Source organism: Medicago sativa, chromosome 1 (genome assembly GCF_051527215.1).
Source record: "Medicago sativa cultivar Bolivia chromosome 1, Bolivia_mono, whole genome shotgun sequence".
Classification (NCBI taxonomy): Eukaryota; Viridiplantae; Streptophyta; class Magnoliopsida; order Fabales; family Fabaceae; genus Medicago; species Medicago sativa.
This window is the reverse complement of record NC_140749.1, coordinates 54,771,845-54,789,146: the sequence shown is the minus strand read 5'-3', so window position 1 is coordinate 54,789,146 and position 17,302 is coordinate 54,771,845. Positions and strand designations below refer to the sequence as shown.

Here is a 17,302-nt window from a genome sequence, read left to right as displayed (position 1 = left end):
ATTGTCCCATGAGTTATCTCTTTTGAACGAAATTATTTACATCTGGGAAATATAAACTAGCCAAATATATGATATGTATGACCACTTTTTTACAAATACGTGACCACTATTTTTCATAAATTAGAATTTGTCCGTCTTTAGGCGTGATAAACTCGCCGATTGTAAATCAGGTTATTTATGGTTGGAAAGGCTGTTAGTGCAGTGATCAAATGAGATCATGCGTTCGATTCACCTAAAACGAAATTATTTACATCTGGGAAATATAAACTAGCCAAATATATGGTCTGTATGACCACATTTTTACAAATACGTAACCATTATTTTTTCATAAATTGGAACTTGTCCGTCTTTAGGCGTGATAAACTCGCCGATTGTAAAACAAGTTATTTATGGTTGGAAATGCTTTTAGTGCAGTGATCAAATGAGATTATGCGTTCGATTCGCCTAAAACGAAATTATTTACATCTGGGAAATATAAACTAGCCAAATATATGGCCTGTATGACCATATTTTTACAAATACATGACCACTATTTTTTCATAAATTAGAACTTGTCCGTCTTTAGGTGTGATAAACTCGCCGATTGTAAAATAAGTTATTTATTGTTGGAATTGCTTTTAGTGTAGTGATCAAATTAGATTATGTGTTTGATTCGCATAAAACAAGATTATTTATACATGGGAAATATAAACTAGCCAAATATATGTTTTGTGTGACCACATATTTTAAGGTGCGTGACCACTATTTTTTCAGAAATTAGATCTTGTCCGTCTTTAGGCGTGATAAACTTGCAGATTGTAAAAGAAGTTATTTATCGTTTGAAAGACTTTTAATGCAGTGGTCAAATGTAAGGATTTTTCAAAAATTTTATAGAGTTGGAAAACTAACCAAATTTTAAATCTGTTTAACCACTTTTTATCAAAGGAGTAACTGCAATTTTTGAGTGTCAAAATTATCATTGATTGTAACAGATGGATATCATTTCACCTCTCAGTCATGCTCATCATTAGAGATTCACTAATGTGCCCGAATGTACTCCTTCCACAAAAATCACGTGGAGAAATAGACAAGAAGTAAAAATGGGAATGTAAATAAATAGTGGTGACATATTTGATAAAACATGGTTATATCAAACTCAATTTTGGTTAGTTTTCACAAAAACCTGTCAAATATGGAAAATAGTTCCCCTCTTCCCGTTTTAACATGGTAATTTTAGTTGTTACAATGTGAACATCTATCCAGCATTCATCATATTCACCCTATGCCAAAATAAAATTATCAACAAAATATAAACATTGTTGTTGCTTCACGCCTATTACAACAATTGATTTACACCTAGTACTTCAAATAAATCCAAGAATTGATGCTATTACATATTATCTACAGTGTTATGCCACGGCTAACTCCTACACATTTTCTAGAACTCCTTTGCCACCAAAAAAACCACGAGCAAGAGGACAATACCAAACTCTCTGTCATCAAAAGCTTTAAATTAGTGAAGCCACATTCAACACAAACTCGCAAGTAATGAAGAGAAAATGGTAATAATAACCAAAGACTATCTTCATTGACTAATAAATTGAAAGGTAAAAATAGATAGTTTGTCATAGCAAAGTTCAGAGAAAAAACATGGCTATAAAATCATTCATTAATGCAAATTTAATCACAAATTCTAAACATTGAAATTGAATATTAATACCTTCAATTCAAAAACAAAAGCCACCATCATGATCAACAACAACAGCTACGAATGAATATTACAAGTATCCTGGCACAAGTCGTCACAATGTACAATACGTCTGCACAAATAGAGCAACACAACGAACATTCACACACCAAAGCAGGAACAACCGATGCCAAAACATAACCTCACAAACAATGCTAGGACTACAACCAAATAAATCATCACAAGATCTATAACTCAAAGAAAAAAAACTGTTATCACAAAAAAAAAGTAGACACCTTAAAACACAGACTCCGCCCAAACTAAAAACAAGCAAAACATGAGATTACCAAGCTGACAAGTTGCAACAGAATAATTATCATCAAAGCCTTGAAACATTCCCAGCCATAAGTAATTTACCTCACACTACAACACAAACACCCCTCGTCATTGCTTCACTAGGAAACTACACATGTTTCAGACCCACTGTTGTCATATTACTAGTTGTCGGTTCTCTTCAACCTCGTCGAGCATGCTTCACTAAGAATACATGAATAAACTTACACATGTTAAACCCTAACAAATATCACACATGTCAACCCCACATTCTGTCGGTGATGACAATAACCTCTAAGATATAACCAAACATATTAACATAGTGCTTTAATGTGTCTCTACTAGTTTCCCAAGCCAATCCTCCGACAAAAGTCTTAGTATAAGTTGTGTCACCAACATGTTTGGGAGCAATGTTTAGACAAATCATCATATTCCTTTTCATTTTGTTAGAATTATTTGTCCACATTTTACCAAACTATAAAAAGTTCCAAATATATCATAAACAAAACCACAAAAAAAATTCAATCATAAAAGTAGTAAATTAAAGTAACAGATAAAATTGTTCAAAATCAAGATTAAAATCAACATTATTTCCAACAATTCCAGCATGTTTCTTACTTTCATGATACTAACCTTAGAATAAATCAACATTATTTGATGACCAACACAAACCCATTAATTTGATGAAAAACTAGAACACCTTAAATCAACATTATTTTTCAACAATTTCCTCAAATTCAGCATGAACAAAGTTATTTTAAACAAAAATACGAACACCCAATCAAGAAAAGATGCATAATTGGAAGGAGAAAGAAAAATTGAAAAGCACATGAACAAAAGATGTAAAAGGGAGGAGAAAGACTGAACCTGAGTTAGTTTTTCCTACGTTCTAGAGAAAGAGAGAGGAGGACCAACAGCCGGCCATCAAAGAGAGGGGTGGGGCGAAGGGCAAGGATGCGGCGGCGGCCAGTGGTGGTGGTAGGTGAGTGAGAGGCAGAGTGAGAGGGAGAAGAAAGGGAGATCTAAGAGAGAGAAGAGGGTGAGAAAGAGAAAGTTGTGTGAAATTTCAAAAATACCCATGCCACATAAAGAGTGTATGGAAGAGTGGTATGGAGAAGGGTTTTCACCAATCTTTTTCCTTAAATTTAATGGGAAGGTAAGAATATCAATGGAAAGGAATGGTGCTACCGAAAAAAATGGTAGAAGGGAAAATTGTGGCAGAATGTTGTAATGGAAAGGAGATTGTAAGGTAAAGAAGTTACATTTTGATTTTCAAACATGGTAACGTAACCAACTTCACATTTAACTGTTTATATTTTTTTTGGAATATTTGCAATTAATTAGGGGTAAAATAGGAAAGAAAATAGGCTACACCAAAAAAAGTATTGCCTTTATTATTTTTTTTTGGTACAGAGTATTGCCTTTATTAATAGGTATAGATTATTATTATTATTATTATTATTATTATTATTATTATTATTATTATTATTATTAGAAGAGTTTAATGGATGTTTATTATTACTATACATGGCAACGGGGCGGATCAGGGCGGGTTTAAGCATCCTCGTCCCCGCTTTCATGCACCCGCCCCCATCACCAACCATATCAAAGGTAAAAATTGAAACCCAACCCCGCCTCCAATGGGGACGGGTCTCTCGGCCCCCCCCCCCCCCCCCCCCCCCCCCCCGCGAAAACTCTATTTTTTATAAAAATATTTAAAAAAATGCATATTTTTTCATTTTTTCATAGCAACAAAAAACAATAATTATATTAATAATTAAATATCTAATAAACTTTTTTCAAAAGAGCAAAATAATTATAATAAATATGTTTATAAAGAGTAATAATATATTAAAATAGGTTGGTGTTTATGGAAATAAAATTATAAAATTTAATAAAGTAAATTTTAAAAGGCGGGTGCAGGGCGGGGGTGGGTGTAAGCATCCGCTGCCCCTGGCCCCATACTAAAAATTCAAATTTCCCTCACACCCGCACCCGCACCCAATTAAATCGGCTTTTCCCCATTAAATTTGGGGCGGGGCGGCCGGGTCTGGCGGGGGCGGTTTTTGTTGTCATGTCTAATTATTACTATTATTATTAATTATTATTAGAGAGTTTAATGGATGTGAAATAGTTTTAGATCATCGTCCAATAAATACTCAACATCTTCTCGCGTAAATCGTCCATCGTCATCTCATTATATTAGAGTAATATTTGCTTCCATATGTGTTTTTCATATTGTTTCTAACTAAACAACATTTTCTCAAATTCACAATTTTTTCAAAGTTTGTTATATCCACCAAAAGTGTATTTTTAGTTAAAACCATACAAAAATAAATAAATAAATAAGGAAATGCACATATGTTTTGTCCATTCAAATTACATGTAAATCCACTCCCTTTGCTGCACTGACGCTCCTGATTGAATGTGTATTTCGAAGTCCGATATGACACTTTGGATTACATTGAATTATGTTATTTTCTCAAAATTTTATAAGTGTTGATGTGTACATTATTTAGTGTCTCTGTTTGTATTTCATAGTTCACTCCCTAAGGTGAATAAGTGGAGAATCAATGTGACACTTGCATATAGCAACGTCTCTGCAAACTAGACTTTATTAATCTTTTTGCTACATTAATCGTGACACTCCCATTTTTAAAAACATGAATCATTCACTTCTCTCAAAATTTTCTTCTCCAATCTTAGAAAACTCTTAAATTTCTTCATGAGATAAGAAACATTGATTGGGTGAATTTCTTTGTAAGTTATTTGGGTTTTTTTAAGTTGTAAACTACGAGTTCTAATTATGTACTTCATGGAAAGATTTTGTCTTTCACCTCTAAGGGATTTACTGGTTTTTCTGCTTCACTAGTTTTCATGCTTGGTTGAAGCTTTACTAGGATTATGGAGAATCAAGGTGTTGGTTGGTCAAGAATCAATGTTTGTGCAAGACCAACAAAGTTGATATTTGAAAGGAATTCTTGTGGGTACAAGAATTATCTCTAATTGGCAAGATATTGAAGGTTTTGAAGTTCTAGGTGAAGGAATTTTTGTAATCATGGTAACAAATATTTTATGTGCAATAATGGAAGAAACTTCATTGCTCATTGCAACAGGAGTGGATGTTGGTTGTTTGCAAGGACGGTGTATAGCTGAACCACTATAATCTCAAGTGTTCTTTTCTTTTTATCTCAACTCTTTCGATAATAGTAATGGGCATAATTTTGCTGTGTTGTATGAATAAAAAATTTGAATTTCTTTGAAGTATTTTCCAATCCTTCAAAACCTCAAGAATCTTGTTCATAGATTTATCTTTTTGAAAAGGGTTTTATATGTCCTTCAAATATAGCATTGATTTGCTCTTCAATTCTTTCAATATTATGAACTTGTAAATAAAAATGAGAGGAATAGAATAACGGTGTAGTTTCCTAAACTTGTCTACTATTAAAAATTGACCTGAAAACTTATCATTGAAGCAAAATGCACCTTTGGGGAAACATTTGTTTTTTTACAGAGTAGTGTAGGAGTAGGAAATTTTTCTCTTGTGTAAATTTTCAACCATTACCCTCTCCCTGTTTTCCCTCCTTTTCATCGTAAAACATTTTCACTCAATAAAACCATAAAATACTCTATTCCTCTCATTTCTCATCCGAAAGCATGAAACATAATCACTGATTCAATACAAAGCACTTAAGTGAATTTGTCTTGGTGTTTTGTGTTGAAGATGGTATACGGGAATTGGAAAAGGGAAATCATTGAAGAGTTTTCTTCTCCACCTTGGCTACACAAGAATGGATTAGCAAGAGATCAAGGAATGGGAACAGTTTTAGCCAAATTCAAAAAAACTCATTGAATGCACCGCGACGGAATGATGATTCATATATCTATCATAAGTAACAACAAATACAGGGTTAAGGGAGGGGGCCATGCCTTTCACACCAGTCACATATAGAGAACCAAACCGGGTTATATAAACACAATAAAACTTCTACGTTGAAGCACTATCTCACATACGTTTTAGATCGTATTCAACTTCCTTGATTGTACGTTGCAAGTTCTCCAATTTCTGCACAATTTCATCAACGTGAGAATTTCATTAAACAAAATGATGATTTCTATAGGATTTTGAAATGATAATAAAATATGGTATTTTTTTTCTTCACTGAATTCAAATAGTTTCAACTTAAGTTGGTCCATCACTATATCCTTAATTTTCTTATTTCATCAATTTTGTCATCTCAAATAAAGTTTCAAGACAAAGTTGATTGACATTATCTATAACATTTGGTGCGAATGAAGTGCATATTTGATAAATTATTGTCACCTTTACAATGTCTTGGTACTGTCTTGCAATGTCGTCAAAGTGAGGATCGACACCCTGGTACTCACGCAAACGAGTAGCCTGGTACATACACATGATGAATTATCAACATAATGGAGTAAAATACAATTGTTATGATATCAACCAAAAATTAGTACTACATTGTTGGTACGTAACTACTAACTACTACGAAAACCATATTCTAAAAATGATTTCGATCATAGTTGTCAAAGCGGAAACGCGGCGCGGCGCGGTGACCCCAAAAATTGACGCGGCGCGGTATGCGGGCGCGACGCGGGGGCTATTACATGACGCGGACACTAATATATTTAATATTAAAATACCATACTATACAAAAAAAATACTTAAATACCTTAAATATTACTCAAAATTTATGAAGTATTCGTAATTTGAAATAAAAGCCACAAGTCTTAGACATAATTGAATAAAAATCCTTACAGCGGTATATAATATAATACTAATACTAATAATTAATAATAATTAGTTTTTTTTGAAACAACAACAACAACAACATTAATAATAATAATCTAAGTAAAAAGAACTGTGATAAAAAAAATAAAAAGAATGCAAAGTATGGATAAAATAAAATATTTTATTTTATTATTAATTTTATTATTTTTTATGGGAATTTTATTGATATTTTATTATTAATTTTATTAATTTTTTATGGGAATTTTATTGTGTTTATGTGTGTGAATTTTTTAAATCATATTATAAGTTATTAGTTAGCAAAAACGAAAGCAAGTTGTAAAAGGAGGAGAAAAAAAGTGTGCAACAAACAACAAAAAACAAAACGTAAAAAGAAAAAACAAAAACCTCACAAAAAAACAAAAACACAAAACGACAAAAAAGATGAAAAAGAAAAAGGAAACATCATCCCATGTGCCCTTAAACGATGCCGTTTTATATTTTTTACGTTAGGAACAGGTTGAACAGTATGCAAGGTGATAAAAAAAAATAAAAAATTAAAGAATGCAAATTGTACAGCTGTATCCGCTTTAGTTAAAAGGTAAACAGCTGTATCCACGCACGTTAGATCTTTCCTCTTTCCTCTTCCTCTTCTTCTCTTTCCTGCAACTACATCTCAAACCGGAAAAACCTTCAAAACACAGTCGTTTTGGCTCTCTCCCTCTCGTTTTGTGCTCCGACCCGTAATAGCGCCCGCTTTGCCCCGCTATCGACCCGCTCCGCTCCACGTAAAAGCGGCCGCGAAACCCGCTTTTCACAAACGCGCGAAGCGGTGGCGTTCTGACGCGGTAGGCTGATTTTGGCCGCTCCGCGCCGCGATAGCGCCGGGAGCGGCCGCATTTGACAACAGAGATTTCGATGCTAGAGCGAAAAATTAGATTATATCTCGGGTATTGGATATGACTTCAACGGCCAACCTTTGGCAGTTGGCACAAACTCCACGATACGAAATAAAATATTAACACTCACTAGAATATTCATAATCTTTTGCGCCAAACAATTCACATTTATAAGATGCAGGTAGTGTTACTTCACATCTTATAAAGTTTCCCCAGTCTTTTAGATATTAGTGAATTGCTGATTTAGTCCCTGAAATAGTGGCCATTGTGAACTTGGTCCTTGAAGTTAACAAAATTTCAAAATGATCTATGAATTTGAAAAATCTCAATCAAGGACTAAATTTACTAATCCAAAAGAACTAATATGATCGAAGAAATTTAATTTAGTGAATATTTTGAAATATTAATAATTTTAGGTACTAAATTGACAGTGTTCTATAATTTTAAATTTTCAATGACTAAGTTGATGATTCACTCATTTTGATTCCCAAATCTCTTCTGTTGTTGCGATATCCATCAAAATACTCTCAGCTCAATCATATCAGAAATAAATAAATAACATTTAATTATTAGATTAATACAGAAATGTCAGGACTGGAGATTGAACACAGATAAGAATCAATCCATTATTCATATTTATCAAGGTGGAAAATCTATAAACGAAAAGGACTGTACTAAAAAGACATCAATAGATAATGAATGACAAGTTCTGAGCTAATGCAACAACTCATGTCTCACTAGTCACATTTTCATCCTGTCAAGAGCCTAATTCATGTCTTATGTCATCCAAATGCAAAAATATGCACATGGAAACATACCGCTTTATTATATACAATGGAAGCCTCTTCAGTAGCCTCAACGAGAAACCTCCTAAAATTAAAAGGAAACGGGATATTAAAATTAAATCAGGAACTGTATACAGAGTTGCAGACATTTCATCTTTCATACCTAATCTTATGAAGCGCAGGTACAGACTCGTTAGTGTAAGTTCCGTGGAGGAGCTGATATTCTAAAGCCCTGACATGCAATTACAGATATCAAAATTATTAGATAACAGTACCTGGCAAAACTAACAAATTGGGAATTTTTTTTTTTTTTTTTGAATGGCAACAAATTGGGAAATTGACGATTATATAATTGATGTGCATAAGTTACACAATTATGTAAGAAGTAAACCAGAAAATATTTGGACTAATGATCTGACTACCATTTTCGCCATAGTTACACAAATTATGCTTTCCGCTTAGCATCAAAGTAGGAGGTACATTGTTGGGACCCAGTATGAGAGGGTGTTTTAAGTAATTAGTAGGTAGTTAATTAGGTTTAAGTAGATTATTAGTAAGTGGTCCATTAGGATTAGGATTAAATAGTAAGAGGCCCATTATGGTTAAATACTAGAATGTTTTCTTTATTTGTATATAAAGGGGAATTCTTAGGAGTTTTAGAATAGGATGGAATAAGTTCTCTGTTTAGGGCCAAAGTAGGATTCCTCTGAGTTAGGTCGGAGCTTTGCTTTGGGAGTAGTTAGAGAAATTCTCTCTTCTACTATTTTACTATTTTCATTCGTATTAATAAAGCACCCTATTTTCCTTAATTACCATCTGTTTCATTTTCATTCTTTGCTGGGTTATTGTGGTGTTCAATTAGAGGATCCTTTGGTTCCTATCATACATAAACAAGTTTCATGTGGCACTCACAAAAAAGAACTCAGTTAAATTAGTAAACATGTCATCTTAATTTAGGAAGAATTAATTTCAATAATTATGCATTTAAGTTTCATATTCAACCCATGCTATTTACCACACAGCTCAATCCAATTTTTTTGTTAGTTTCAATGAAGGAAGAGCGGACTGCTATACAGCTCGCGTGTGACGGCTGCTGCAATTGCAGTCAACACGATCAAAGGAAGAACAGCAAACAGAACAACAGATTTATCATGTACAGTGTTGGCAGCCACCAGATGAAGAATACATCAAATGCAATATCGATGCAGCACTGTTAAGTGACCAAGGCTGCTTTGGTGTTGGTATGTGTCTAAGGAACTCTCGAGGCTATTTTATTAAAGCTTTAACTAAGTGGTATGAGAGTGTTCCTCCTCGTTCTCCTCCTTTAGGTGCAGAGGCATTGGGCTTAAGGGATGCTATTTCATGGCTTGGTCAATTGGGTTTATCAAAAGTGCATATTGAGCTAGATTGTAAGCTAGTGGTAGACAGCATTATTGATAACCATTCTGAATTTGGCAACATTATGGCTACATGTAAAGTTATGTTACAATAAAGTCCAAACTTTAAGATAAGTTTTGTCAGGAGGCAAGCAAATTTTGTCGCTTATAGCTTAGCAAGGGAGTCAAAGTTGTATGCTCATCACCAAGTGTTTGATATGATTCCATCTTGTATTACTACTATTGTGATGAATAAATAATGAGTTTCTTTTGGTCAATTTTTTTTTTTCACTATCCATGTTACTTAAAAATATGCAGTTTGACCAAAGTGACAAAAAAAAACTCGAACCAAGTTACTGTTTAAATAAGCAAAAATTATAAAAACACGTTTTTATTTTGCCATTGACCTGGTGGCCAACAAATACTCAAATAAAAACACAAAGGATAGGAAGAAATGTGGTGACCCGGGTTCGAACGCAGGATTCCACATAAAATGTCCTCACGGCCAAACCGCTAGGCTGTAACAATGGGGACATATTGGTTTAAGAGCATAATTAGGTATTTAGTGTCTCAAGCTGGTCTTCCATTATACATGAAATCTTCACAAAATCTATTAACTACCAATGTGCATGTATAAAATCCAAACTAACATACAGCATAAATTTTAGAACCAAAATCACTTTTCCTTTCTGTTATATTAATCATTTAAGTAAACGCGCCCATTTAGGAATTTTAAACACCCTGTGAAAAAATATAAGCAAAATTGTCTACCTACCAAAAGAATGCCTCCAGCGTTGTGTTATGAGCCCTCACTATTTTGAAGTTTGAAAAGATAACGATATTTTAATGTAGAAGAACGATGAAAAATTTAAGGTAACCGATAACAAACCTCAATTTCAAATTCATGGTATCACATCTTTTACATAGCCATGTTTTCTGCAACTCATCCTACAAATACATGGGGAAGTCAAGTCAAGATGTGTCCTTAGCTATCAAAATAGTGAAGTTTAGTGAATAGTAAATTCTCACATATTTATGTTGGTGATCCAACTTCAAATCTTTCACAAGTTTAATGAGTACCCCAAGTATTTGCTCCAATACCTGATTAAGAGTATTGACATTAACTATCTACATTATACACCATATAATATAGAGACCAAAAAAGAAATATGATGTATATTCATAACAAATCACACATGCAATCTCTCTCTCTCTCTCTCTCTCTCTCTCTCTCTCTCTCTCTCTCTCTCTCTCACATGCACACACATATAGATTCGGTGTTTCAATTTTAAGAAATGTTTGTGGTAGCAAGAGAGATGGTTCTTGTACCAAATTCATATGCACTTGCATTATAATATTCAGCGAATTTTCTATCAGCAGAATAAAGGTCATCCCTCAGCGCTGCTTCTTCTCTTTCGATCTCCTCAATTAACAACTTCACCCTGGTAAATTAATAAATATAAGAGAAGAAACTTTAGTATGCAGATATATTTCTAGTGTGACATACAATTACCAAAGCATGCTTTTTACACATTAGTGCTCTGCTACTTTATTAAAGAAGCAAAAGACATAAGCAATGGCATATATTTTAAAAATACCCGTCTTGTGGACATGAAGAAACAAAATATTTAATAAATATTGATCCGTATGACTTAAACACGAAAATTAAAGGAAGTCTTGAATATATTAGTCACATCAGTTGAATTGGTCATTTTCATCAATACACACTAATCTGAAATCGTATGACTAAAAATATGACATCATCAAATCATATAGACATCATTTTGTCAGTCATTAAATTAGAGTTGGATATCTATACAGAGAATAACATGTCTCAACTCTTCAAGTCAAATGATCGAAACCAGGTAGTAGCCTGTTAATCCTTAAATATATATTTACCCTAGTTTGCATACTTTACTTTTCCATCCAATGAAAAAATAGAAAGTGGACCCTTTATGTTATAAATTACAATTGAATGAGAATTTCCTGAACCTTCTATCCCCCCCCAAAAAAAAAAAAATTAAATTTTCAAAATATTAAAAGAAATAGGCTACTTGAATAAGCTCAAACCTTTCTGGAAGCCGTGAAGTTGAACTTTGATTTCCAGATGATGATGAATCTGAATCAAGAAACAAGGTATCAGCTAGTAGAACCAAATTATAAATCAAAGGAAATCGCCAATTCACCATTATGTCCCCACATTATATCAGAAATATGCAATTCACACTTACCGTTGTCATCCAATACAAAGGCATCTGATAACTTATCACATTCAATTTCAAGCGACCATCTACCTCACGTGCGAGAGACATACGATATTCTGTCATATCCTAGCAATATTGTTGGGTCAATAATGAAAAACATAACCAAGCTAATCACATGAAAATAAAAAAAATAAAAAAACTATCATAGAAAAAATATGCTAACAAGCTGACTTCCATATATACTGATTTACAATTATAATTATACCACAGATAACGGTGTTTGTTGACGCTGAGTTTGCCATAAATAAGCCGGTGTAATTCCAAGAAAAACAATTGGGAACACCACCAACTCCAGGTTCCACTGGATCCATAGAAGCCAGAGAATAATTAACCCCACTAACAGAACTGCTTGGAGTGGTATAATTAGAAGAGTTTATGCTTGAGTTGACCATGCCACTGGTGCTAGCACCGTCAAGGGAGCTTTGAGACACTACACTTAGCTTTTCAATTTCATCATCGTGAATAAGAGGCAGTCTCAATCGTTGAGCCGCTTCAGCAACAATCATTTGATGTTCTAATGTCTGATAAACCTGACAAGATATAGGCATTTCATTTAAATCAATGTCAATCGGTACCCAAAAATCAATGTCAATCGGTACCCAAAAATGCATTTAATCACATAATGCATAAATATGAAAAGCATGAAATATCAAGTATCAAGGAGATAGAAAAGAGATAACAGGACATATTCTAACCAAATATACAGAAATATAATATATGTAATTCTATATGAAATACATCCACAGTCCTATCTCTAAGGAAACTACCCAAGAAACGTATCTTTTGCAATACTGAGTGATGTAGACCTGCATGAAATTTTCCTTATTTTAGTTAAACCCTCTCCTAATAACAATGAATAGTGTCTGTAAGCACAAGGATAGACCAACTCCATCCAGTGTAGGGAATATGACCAGGTCAACATATTAGACTCCAACATATTTGAAACAAACCAAGTCAGTGCTCAATTGTCAAGGGTTAGAGGTAATATGTTTACACCAACACCAAACTTTTAAGACCCAATAGAGCACTCAGGTAAGTAATAATCTCTGAAAATTCTATCCACCTATAGTAAACTGAACAGGATCAGCAGTATCTCTAATTCCACCGATGCTAGACCCAGAAATGGCTTGATGATACTCTTCTACCATTGCAATAGCCTGCAATCAAACCGACGACATTAAAAATATAAATCACTAAAATAAGAATGGCATTCACACTCCACTTAAGTCATATGAAGCACGGACACTTCTCGAGTTAGGTGTGTCTCAGTGTCGGACTCATGACGTGTCCGACACCGACACACACCGACATTTGTAATTACACTGAATTATGTCATTTTCTCAAATTATTAGCGGTGTCCGTGTCGTGTCCGGTGTCCGTATACGTGCTTCACATCACTTAACTAATCAATACATACATACCATGGCTTCTAAGTAACGAAGTCTTTCCCTACACATTTCCTCTCTAGCCTGCAAATCAAACACCAAATTTCATGACCCATTTTATAATTTTATTCAATTTTTGATACATTGAACAAAATGGGTCAGTAAAAAATTGATAGAAAAGAATGATACGAGTTGAAGATCGTTGTAGAGAGGTTTGGTGATGAGAGATCCATCAGGAGCCAAGCAGTGGCGTTCTAGCTGATCGATGATTTGGGATACATCGCTGGGGAGGTTTTGACTGTGTAAACCCTTAACCATTGGTTTCGTAACGGAGAATTCCCTCTCTTTTTCGTGCCCTTTTCAAGTATTTTTTTTTTTTTGAGAATTTTTTTCTCCCAAAAAAAAAAGTAATTTTTTCTCAGAAAAAGAAAGAAAGTAATTTGAGTTTAAGGATTAAGAAGCTCCACCATTGGGTTTAAGGATTAACAAGCTCCACCAAAAACAGTTTAATTTAAACTGTAGTATGGTTTAGTGATTTTGTGCGACGTTTATTTTTTTGTCGATTTTATAGGATGTTTTCTTTTCTATCTCATTGTGATGGTTGTTCAATTAAAATTGTCGTATCAGTTTTGATTTATTGTAGATTCAATCAATAATTTGTGTATAGTCAATATTATGGATTCGAAAACATAGATATTTTAAACATTTGAATATAATCATATTTTTAAGCTTGTGTATTTTTCTGTTTTACGCTATTAACATTGACTTGTGAGTTTGCTAGAAAATTTATTCTTTTTGCTTCTAGTGGATTTGTATTTTTTTAAAGCATTTAACAAATTTATTAATATTGAACTATCATTGGAGGTTAATGCAAAACTAATTTAAACAGATCAAGGCTATGTTTGGAATGTTACTTTTTCAAATTAGCGGTTAGAAATCACGTTGAGCTAGAAGCTTAATTTTAAGACGTGAGAAAGTTATTGTGACTTTAAGTCTATCTCTCTAATATAACTCTATCTCTTATCTTATTTATCATTTCTCTTTCATTTTTCTCTCTCATAAAATACATCGAACTACATTAAAGAAGTCAAACTTTTCCACCAAATCAAAATTCATTGTGCATATCATTTTTCTCATAAAATATTTACATTGATACAAATTTCATACAATAATCTATCATTTCAAAAATTTACCAAAAAATAATAAAATCTATCATTTCAAAACAGAAAAGTTTTTACCAGTGGCGGATCTTGCTAAAATTTTTGAAGTTGCTTTGGTGTCAAATGAAACAATGAGGCATACGAACGTGTCTTCAATTAAGGAAAATGCTAAACAATGCCTTAAAAGAAATTGATTAAGGAATCAAATATAGTCATGTTATATTGAAAGTTGTGAAGACAATGCTTCAAAAGTAAATTGTTTGGTTTGGTGGCTCCTCAAAGTAGAAGACACTCGTTGTCATTGTGTAACTGAAAGTAAATTGTTCAACTTTTCTGCATATACTGGTACTAAACAATATGTGTTGATGTCTGCTTCACTTATAGTGGCAATGCAGATTGCAGCGTAGTGAAGTCCCACTACGTATTACGTCCTTTAAGTTAAGAGAAATGATATTTATACAACCACTTTGTGACAACTTATTGACAACTTTCTCTCTCATACTCACATTAACATTTTATTCTCTCTTTTCCTTTTTCTCTCTCCATTGTTTTTAACCAATGAAAAGAGAGAAAAAAGAAGTTGTCATCAAAAGTTGTCTCAAATGGTTGTTCAAATATCACTACTCTTAAGTTAAAGGTACGTTTAAAATGACATAAGAATACCACTTTATGGCAAGAAAATTCAACTTGTGATAAAAATGCTTGTTTCACAACTTAAGATAGAGTTGCATTTTATGGCAAGAAAATTCAACCTTCGACGACCCTTTGATGCTAGTTTTAGAGTTGCATTTGAAGCTAATCTCATTATACTCATAATGCTATGTGATAAGTTTTTGTTGATTGGTTAATGATTATTTTTTAAATTTTTATGTAATCTGTCTCTAATGTAACGGAGACTACTCATCATTTTTCCCTAATTTTTGTCAAACTCAATTTTCATTAAACTTTTAAGGCTAATGTTAACTTGTGCCCTCAAGGCACAAGTTAAGAAGTAAAAATAGAAATGTTTTGTTGTAATTAATGTATTTGAATTTAACTTTTTGACTTTTAACTAATTAAATGCACAAAATTTAAGAAACAATTTCTACTTTTGAGTTGCTTAACATGTGCCCTAAGGGCACAAGTTAACATGACCCAACTTTTAATGGTATTCATCATTCATCTTTTTTAGTGTGAATGGGATAATCTACCGACATTGACAATACGAGTTTTGCATTCTTTGTTCTATATTACTTTCATTCCAATTCCAGTATCCTTTCATCCACAGAACCGGGAGGTAACAAAAGTCCCCAATATACGTATTGATTCCTAAACTAGTCAAATAAACCTGTAAACTAAACAAATGAACAAAACGCTTTCTCTCTCTAGAAAACTTGCTCCAACATCTCTCTAAGAAAACCACCAGCGTAACTTTCTTCTTCCTCCCTTACCAATCCAAACGCATACGGTCACCATGTAAGCTTTGTAGAAGGTGGTGCGATGAGTGGCCCTGAACTCCACACCACCTCTTTCTCCGTCGGTTGTTTCATGTCAAATCTCCGACGGTTGCCCCGCCGTTGTGGCTGTTCGGAGATTCCTGCTTTGTTCGTGGCTGAGCTGGATGCTTCTTATCGCGATCTGTGCGTGTCAGGTGCAGGTTATTGCGGAAGCTACTGGATCTTGGTCGTGATCTCGTGGCTCTCCGACAGAGTGTTTTTTCAGATCTGCGTACTTGTTGGCTTGTGCTGGTTTTTGTTCACTATGCTTGCTGATTGGGTTTTTCTTCTCTTTTGGTGAAGTTTCACTCATCCTAGTTGCAAGCTAGAAAACATTATCAGTGATGGTAGCGGTTATAGAACCACTTAGTGGTGGTGATTTTGGATGGTGCTAAGGTGGCGGTTTTAAGGTGTGGTGAAGAGGTTTTTATGGTGGTGTCGGGTCTTGTGAAGTTTGGTTTGGTGGTGGATCTGTCATGAGATCCTTTTGGAGGTTGTTTTTGTGTGGTGGTGGTGGTTTACGTGGTGGAGGGTCAGTGGTGGATTTGCAAGGCCGGTGGTGGTGGGAGGAAGTTGTTATGTGTCGCTGTTTTGTTTCCACCTTTGATTCTCTTTTACTACGGAGACGAACGTATTCTCCTTGTCACAAGCTGCTGCCTTTTTATGGTCTAGGTTGAGGATCCGCTTCAAACCGGCGTCGCTGCCCGTGTTTTGTTGTTGGTTTTTTGTCTTCCTTTAGATTTATGTTTGTGTGGTTGCTTGTTTCTTGGTGAGGATGTTTGGCGGTGTAGTGATATAGTGATCGTGGTGGTGAGGCGCAGTGGTGATGTAGTGGTGGTGGAGGTTATTCAATTGTGGTGGGGGTGGTGATGTATGGTGGTGGTGATGTGTTGTGGAGGAGATGATGTGCGGCGCTGGTTGGTGTTTTTAGGTGAGGAGGTGGGTGCTTGTTGGGGTGATTTCCTTTAGAAGCAACCTCTGTTACACGGGTCCTTTGTTCGTCGTCACTAGCTCTGGTTTGTTCCTTTTTGGGTGGTTTAGGTGTTTTCGGAGTTTGGTGGGTGTGTATCCCATTGTGTCGAGTCTTTTCCTTTGGATTTGTTTTGTTGTTTATTCTTCGCATGCCAGGCTTTCGTCTTACATATTGTTTGCTGGTTTTCGGTGAGCCGGTTCATTTGGCTTCGAGATCGGGAGTCGGGTTCCAGCTGC

The 17,302-nt window shown here is 34.3% G+C and overlaps 1 long non-coding RNA gene and 1 pseudogene across 2 annotated transcripts; both read right to left on the bottom strand.

The window, feature by feature from the left end:
• Nucleotides 1-1,235: 1,235 nt before the first annotated feature.
• Nucleotides 1,236-2,487, bottom strand: LOC146955459 (uncharacterized). The gene is made up of 2 exons (XR_015010525.1): nucleotides 1,700-2,487; nucleotides 1,236-1,472 (listed from the first exon to the last, which is right to left on the bottom strand). It is a non-coding gene; the product is annotated as an uncharacterized LOC146955459 (long non-coding RNA).
• Nucleotides 2,488-5,987: 3,500 nt separating this feature from the next.
• LOC146955458 (AUGMIN subunit 4-like) lies at nucleotides 5,988-13,776 on the bottom strand (annotated as a pseudogene). Its single transcript, XR_015028070.1, has 13 exons — nucleotides 13,648-13,776; nucleotides 13,495-13,542; nucleotides 13,153-13,230; nucleotides 12,279-12,603; nucleotides 12,041-12,139; nucleotides 11,880-11,928; nucleotides 11,158-11,251; nucleotides 10,839-10,910; nucleotides 10,699-10,757; nucleotides 8,597-8,665; nucleotides 8,467-8,518; nucleotides 6,324-6,401; nucleotides 5,988-6,065 (listed from the first exon to the last, which is right to left on the bottom strand). The product of XR_015028070.1 is annotated as an AUGMIN subunit 4-like (transcript).
• Nucleotides 13,777-17,302: the final 3,526 nt, after the last annotated feature.